General features: G+C 35.0%; 1 non-coding gene across 1 annotated transcript; it reads left to right on the top strand.

Annotated features, from left to right (window-relative positions):
- Positions 1-3,606: 3,606 nt before the first annotated feature.
- On the top strand, positions 3,607-3,712 carry LOC128292167 (small nucleolar RNA R71). Its single transcript, XR_008282152.1, has one exon. It is a non-coding gene; the product is annotated as a small nucleolar RNA R71 (small nucleolar RNA).
- Positions 3,713-7,093: the final 3,381 nt, after the last annotated feature.

Genomic DNA, 7,093 nt, shown 5'->3' with positions numbered 1-7,093 from the left:
GGAATTTCTTCCTTTGTTGGTATGTCATTTCTTGAGGAATTATTCCACATGCAAGATAACTAGCAAAATCAGCAAACCAAGGTGTTCCATGAATTCGACTCGCCTCAAATAAGTGTTCATCTGGGAAATTCTCGTTGATAGGCACATGTGATCGAGTTACCTCATCTTGCTCCAATGTCGACAGATATCAGCTACTTTATTTTCAACACCTTTTCTATCTTGGATCGCAAGGTCAAATTCTTGGAGTAAAAGTATCCAACGAAATAGCCTCAATTTTGCATCTTTCTTCGTGAGCAAGTATTTAATGGCCGCATAGTCAGTAAATACTGTAACTTTGGTACCTATAAGATGTGAGCGAAATTTTTCAAAAGCAAAGACTATAGCAAATAGTTCCTTTTCAGTTACCGTATAATTGAGTTGGGCTCCGGTCAAGGTTCTACTTGCATAGTAAATGGGGTGGAACACTTTATTTTTTCTTTGACCTATCACAGCTCCAACAGCATAATCATTTGCATTGACATCAACTCAAAAGGTGTGATTCAATCAGGTGTAATGATTATTGGGGATGAGATTAACCATTTTTTCAGCTCTTCAAAAGCTTCTAACCATGATTTGTTAAAATCAAACACTGCATCTTTCTCTAACAACAAACACAACGGTTTAGAAATTTTTGAAAAATCTTTGATAAACCTTCGGTAAAAAGTGGCATGGCCTAAGAAACTTCTGACTCCTTTCACATTCACTAGGCCCGATAATCTTTCAATTACGTCTGCCCTTGCTTTATTGACTTCAATTCCCTTCTTTGAAATTCTATGCCCTAAGACAATCCCTTCCTTAACCATAAATGACATTTCTCCCAGTTAAAGACAAGATTCGTCTCTTCACATCTCTTCAGTACCTTAGCCAAATTACTCAAACAACTATCATAAGTATTACGAAAAATAGAAAAATCATCCATGAAAACCTCAACAAAATTTTCAACCATATCAGTGAATATTGCCATCATGCATCGTTGAAATGTTGTAGGTGCATTGCATAAACCAAAAGGCATTCGCCTAAAAGCAAACGTACTGTACAGACAAGTAAATGTTGTTTTATGTTAGTCCTTCGGGGCTACAACTATTTGGTTATATCTCGTATAACCATCCAAAAAATAATAGAATTTATTACCTGCCAGTCGATCTAACATCTGATCCATAAAAGGCAACAGAAAATGGTCCTTCCGAGTGGCTTTATTTAGCTTTCTCTAGTCAACATAAATTCTCCAACCGATAATAGTTCTCATTGTAATTAACTTGTTACGCTCATTCTTAACAATCATAATTCCACCTTTCTTTGGCACACACTGTACCAGACTTACCTACGAACTATCTGAAATAGGATAGATGATTCCTGTATCTAACCATTTGATCACTTCCTTTCTCACAACTTCCTTCATAATAAGATTAAGCCTCATTTGCCCATCAATTCGAGTTTTTTCACCTTCCTCTAGAATAATTTTGTGCATGTAAAATGGAGGGCTTATACCTCGATATCAACTATGGTCCAACCAACTATTTTCTTAAATTTCTTTAGAACAACTGTTAGTTGCTCCTCTTGATCTTTCGTCAGTTCAGCTAAAATAATCACAGGCAAAGTGGAACAGTTACCTAAATAAACGTATTTCAAATGGGAAGGAAGTACTTTTAGTTCAAGTGTAGGTGGTTCTTCGATTGAAAATTTGGGTTGCAACAAATTCTCTGACTTCCAACTTCAACGGTTCAAACTGTGTGGATTGAATAAAATTTCTCGGATTGGCTTCCACCAGAACCATGTTTTCTTCACTTTCTTCATCCTTCAAAGGGTAAACCCTAAGGCTTTCTCCAATGGATCTTCTTCAAGATGGCTTTCCATAGAAGTCAGGGTTTCTAACTCTTCCATAACTGAACACTCTTCTATCAGATCAGGAAATTTTATCGCTTTAAGAATGTTAAAAGTTACCTGATCATCTTGAACTCACATGGTGAGTTCGCCTTTCTGTACATCAATTAACGTTCTTCCCGTGGCTAGGAAAGGTATCCTAAGGATAATTGGCACTTCCCTATCTGCTTCAAAATCTAGAATAATGAAATTAGAAGGAAAAGTAAATTTATCAACTCTTACCAAAACATCCTCGATCTTTCCTTCGGGGTATGCTAAAGATCGATTCGCTAGCTGAAGCATCATAGTTGTAGGTCTTACTTCTCCTATCCTTAGCATCTTGGAAATAGACTTAGGCATCAAGTTGATACTTGCTGTTAAGTCACACAAAGCTTTACCGCAGTAAGATTCACCAATATTATAGGGTATCATAAAGCTTCCTAGATCCTTCAATTTTGGTGGCAGCTTGTTCTGCAGGAACGTACTGCACTCCTTTGTTATGGCGACAGTCTCATACTCACTCAGTCGTTTCTTCTTGGACAATACATCCTTCATAAACTTTACGTAATTCAAAATTTATTCTAAAGCCTCCACCAATGGAATATTGATGTGTAATTGCTTTAAAACATCCAAAAACTTCTTGAATTGCACCTCTTGTTTCTTCTTGTGTTGCTGCAATCTTTGCAAATATGGAGGTAATGGAACTTTCAGTTGAACCAGACAACTCTTCTGAGTAGGTAATCTGCATCCAAAGAAGATGTTAAAGTATCTGAATTCACTAAGTTAGGATTTACCTTGTTAGTCTTTGCAGTTTCTGATTCTTTTGGTGTAGGAATTTCAACAGCTGGTTAACTTTCCTCTTTTTCTACAAGCTCGTCTTTGACATCAATCAATCAGGGTTCTAGAATTTTACCACTTCGCAATGCCACTTCCTTGATATGTTTTTTACCCAAGTTTCTTGGATTCTCAATATTGCTCAACAATGTTCCTTGCGGTCTATTACAAAGCTCCGTAGCTAACTGACCCATTTGGTTTTCTAAATTTTTCAATATTGCTACTTGGCTCTGGTTCAAAGCGTCATTCTTTGCCATGTATGCTTTTAACAAGTTCTCCAAACTGTTTGATGCCTAAGCTTGAGGTAGTTTTGGAGCTTGCTGATTAAACCCTTGATTTTGGTTGGGTCTATGCTGCATAAAGTTGTTGTTTGGTCTATTTCCTTGGTTGCTCCAAGAAAAGATGGGTTGATTACGCCATGAAAGATTATAGAAGTTGGACTGAGGTTCTTGTCCACTCCTATTCTGATGTTGGTTCCCCATATAGTACACTGACTCGAGATTCAATAGGCAATTCTTGAAAGAATGACCTTCCCCACAGTACACACAGGAAACTACTTCAAATGGACTTGGTGGCCGAGCTACAAAATTATTAGCATTATAAGTGGTAAACTGCTTTAACATAAAGGAAATGGACAATACCTGAGCTGAGAACGAAGTAAGAGCATTAACTTCATGAACACTAGCTATACATCTTCCTGAAGCTGTTTGATTTGTTGCCCATTGATAGTTATTACTCGCGATCCTCTCGATGATCTCATAAGCCTCATTATAAGACATAGACGAAATTGCACCATTTGCAAAAGCATCTACCATCAATCTTGTATGTGCATTGAGACCATTATAGAATGCCTCCAACTGGATACAATGAGAAATCCCATGATGAGGACACTTACGAAGTAACTCCTTAAATCACTCCCAAGCCTCATACAAGACTCGTCATCCAATTGTTGAAAAGTTGTGATCTCGTTCCTCAACTTAGTGTTCTTGCTAGGTGGGAAATACTTTACCAAAAATCTCTCTGCTAATTCTTGCCATGTAGATATGAAACTTGGTGGCAATGAATTGAGCCATGCTCATGCTCGATCTCGCAATGAGTACGAAAACAAATTCAACCTCAATGCGTCTTTAGTCACACCGGCTATCTTGAATGAATCACTCACCTCCATATATAATCGAAGGTGGATGTGTGGATCTTCCGTGGGCATACCACTAAATTGGCCCACCGTTTGTATCATTTGAAATCTGGCCTTCTAATTCCTGGATTTAACTCACTAAAAAGTGGCACAGCATATTTTCTAATGCATCGATCCCAATCATCGGTAATGAGAATGGGATTTCGTACACGTTCGGCTTTATTACCTTGGTCTTGATTTTGATTTCCAAGGTCCATCTCGACTTGTTTTTGAGTTATTCGGTCACGTCTTCTTTGTCTGAAAGTTCACTCAAATTTAGGGTCTACTGGGAGTAAATCTATAATTTGATCTATGCTTATAAACACCTGAGAAGAATTTCACAAAATTAAAAAGAATAAGTTAGTACTGTTAGAAATAACCAAATTGAAAGTACATAATTTCACAAAAAATGACTATGGCAACAATTAACAGTCCCTGGCAATGGCGCCAAAAACTTGTAACGCTCGAGTTTGTGTAAATGTACACAGTCGTTATCAAGTAATAAGTATCGAGTTATCGTCTCTACAGGGATTGTATTTGTGCTAAGTCAATTAGTTTGTAAAATTATATTAACAATTTGATAAATAAAAACAATATAATTGAGAAGTGATGATTAAAATATATTAAACTAAATGCAATGATCCCTGATGTGATTTATCCTAACATGCAACTATATGATGAAATAGATTTTAGTAGAATTAGCACAAGAAGCAACAATTATAACATAAATAAGTTAGGATAATTGCTTTAATTAAACTCAAATTATTATCAACATGCTTATTAATATTCGAAAAATCATTCCATGGCAACTCGATCTTTCATGAGTTTGGAAACCACATTAGGTCCTTTCAAAATCCTTTACTTAGTAAATGCACGTTTTACTCATCCTTATTTACTAAAGGTTTCTTAGTATTCGTGTGAGGTAACAGGGACGTCTTAGGTTTGAAACAGTTTAATCACACAAATCTAAAAACTATGCAGATAACAGAGCCTACTTAGGTTTGTTATGCAAATTACAATTTAATTGGGTTGGGATCTAAATTGACCATGCATATTTCAATTATGTGTTCATTAATCATCGTCTGGTTAGGATCGCTCAGCTAATTCAGGTGCATTTCAATCACGTATGAACGAAAGAAAGACTTGATTTTAATTGAAAACATGATCAATTGATGCACAAACATTATAAGCATAAATAAAATAATTATTATTTAATCAAAGCAATCTCCTAACTTAAATAAAATTAAGCTAACATTGTTGTAAATAAGAACAAAGAACACATAGCAAACATCTTTAAATTAAAGTAAAGAAAAAAAAGATTAAACCCAATTCAAAGTGGTTGTCACCCAAGACTTTAGCTGGCGAGCGTTCTTTCGTTCCTTCACTTTGCTCCTTTGCTGATGGCTCTATGAGGTGGCCGACCAAGGGCTCTTTAAGAGGCTAATTTGCTAAAAATGTTTATGCAGAGAAGATGATAGGCATGAGGGCTAAGAGAGTTGAGAGAGGAGAGAATGATGAATGAGTGAGAGATGAGGGATGATTAGAAAAGTGAGAAATGGGGTCTTATTTATAGGTGAGGCAATGGAGCTAGTTTGCTAAAAATAGGAGTGTCCATCTTTTTCAAATTCATCCAAGGGTGTCGACCTTGATTTGTGGAAATGTGGCTGATTTTTGCTTGATTTAAGTGCCACAATATCATCAGGATCAAGACTCGGTCAATTGCAAATCTCTGGGTAAATCTCCAATTTCTTCAATTCTTCAAGGACATTGTGTAATTAAACCAAAATTTGATTTATGAGCATCCATATGCAGCCGAATTTTGGGTTGACTTGGTCCTCCATTGGGATGGTCTTTTAATCAACATAAAGCTCTCAGACTTGTCCAATAATAGCAGATAATTTAGAGGACCAAATAATATAATTTAACCAATTTAATAAATCAACTTACTTAATTAATTAAAACTCAATTTATTAATGAAATATATTAAAATAAATTATTTAATATAACTTTATATTTTATTATTTAATTTAATCATGCATGGTCCACTTTATAGCTTGAAAATATAATATGCTCAAATTAATATAAAAGAAGCCATTTTCGCATGAAAACTATATAATAAAGTATAAAATCATATTTTAATAATTTCTATGTCCTAATTTCATATTTTCATATATTTAATTAATTTATTAAGCAATTACTTGGTTTTAACAACAAATTTAAGTAAAAAGGTGACAATTATACAGGAAAAATCCTATATATTTTTCATCTTACAGTAACTTATCGTTCCATTCCTTTTCTTACTCATTGAACCATCTAGAATTTCATTAGATACTCGAGAAAGATCACATGAAGTGTGCCTTTACAAATAACCGTAACAATTCCTTTACATTAATGCTCACATGAGCTGTGAAATTGGCCTGCTCCCACGAGTTGTGGGTCGGAATGTAAGCAACACGGTACTACTCACATGAGCTTTGGAGAATCTGCAAAAAATGTAGTACCTCAGCCATTGGTAGAACATTCAAGACCAGCACCCAAAACATGAAATCTCTAATGACATGTCATTTGTATCCTAAGAATTCTTAAGGTTCCACCAGAACTTGATATCCATCAATTCGTCATAATGTGTGTGATATCTCGATTTAGGGCCTAAAAGGAATAGTGGTTTCGAAACCACAATTTTGAAGTAGAAAAATTTATTCCGATTAATTTTTATAATTTATTGAGTGATTAGATGCATGTGTTAGAATATCGATAGAAAATTTCATGAATTGCATGTCTAATTTGCCTATTAGGACTTAATTGCAAAAGTTGATAAATATGAGTTTTAGATGTTAAAGGATTTAATTGAAGAGCATAATTGAAGTAGAGGTCCTTAAATGGTAATTATACCATTAGGTTTTCATGGACAAAAGTGGACATACATGGGTAGAAATAACCAAAGTTTTTAATGAAGGGTATTTTAGTCATTTGGTAATTAAAAGATTAAAAAAAGGAAAAAGATGGCCAAATATGTCCATCTTCTTCATTAGGACGAAATTTCAAGGGTTCTCCATAGCTAGGGTTTGTTTCAAGCTTCCAAGCTCCATAGTAAGTGATTCCAAGCCCTGTTTTTAATGTTCTTTATGTTTTTGGAGTCTCAGTAACTTGATTTAGCTTATTCTAGCAATAATTTAACCTAGGGTT

Source organism: Gossypium arboreum, chromosome 4, assembly GCF_025698485.1.
Source record: "Gossypium arboreum isolate Shixiya-1 chromosome 4, ASM2569848v2, whole genome shotgun sequence".
Lineage (NCBI taxonomy): Eukaryota > Viridiplantae > Streptophyta > Magnoliopsida > Malvales > Malvaceae > Gossypium > Gossypium arboreum.
This window is presented reverse-complemented; position numbering and strand designations above follow the sequence as displayed.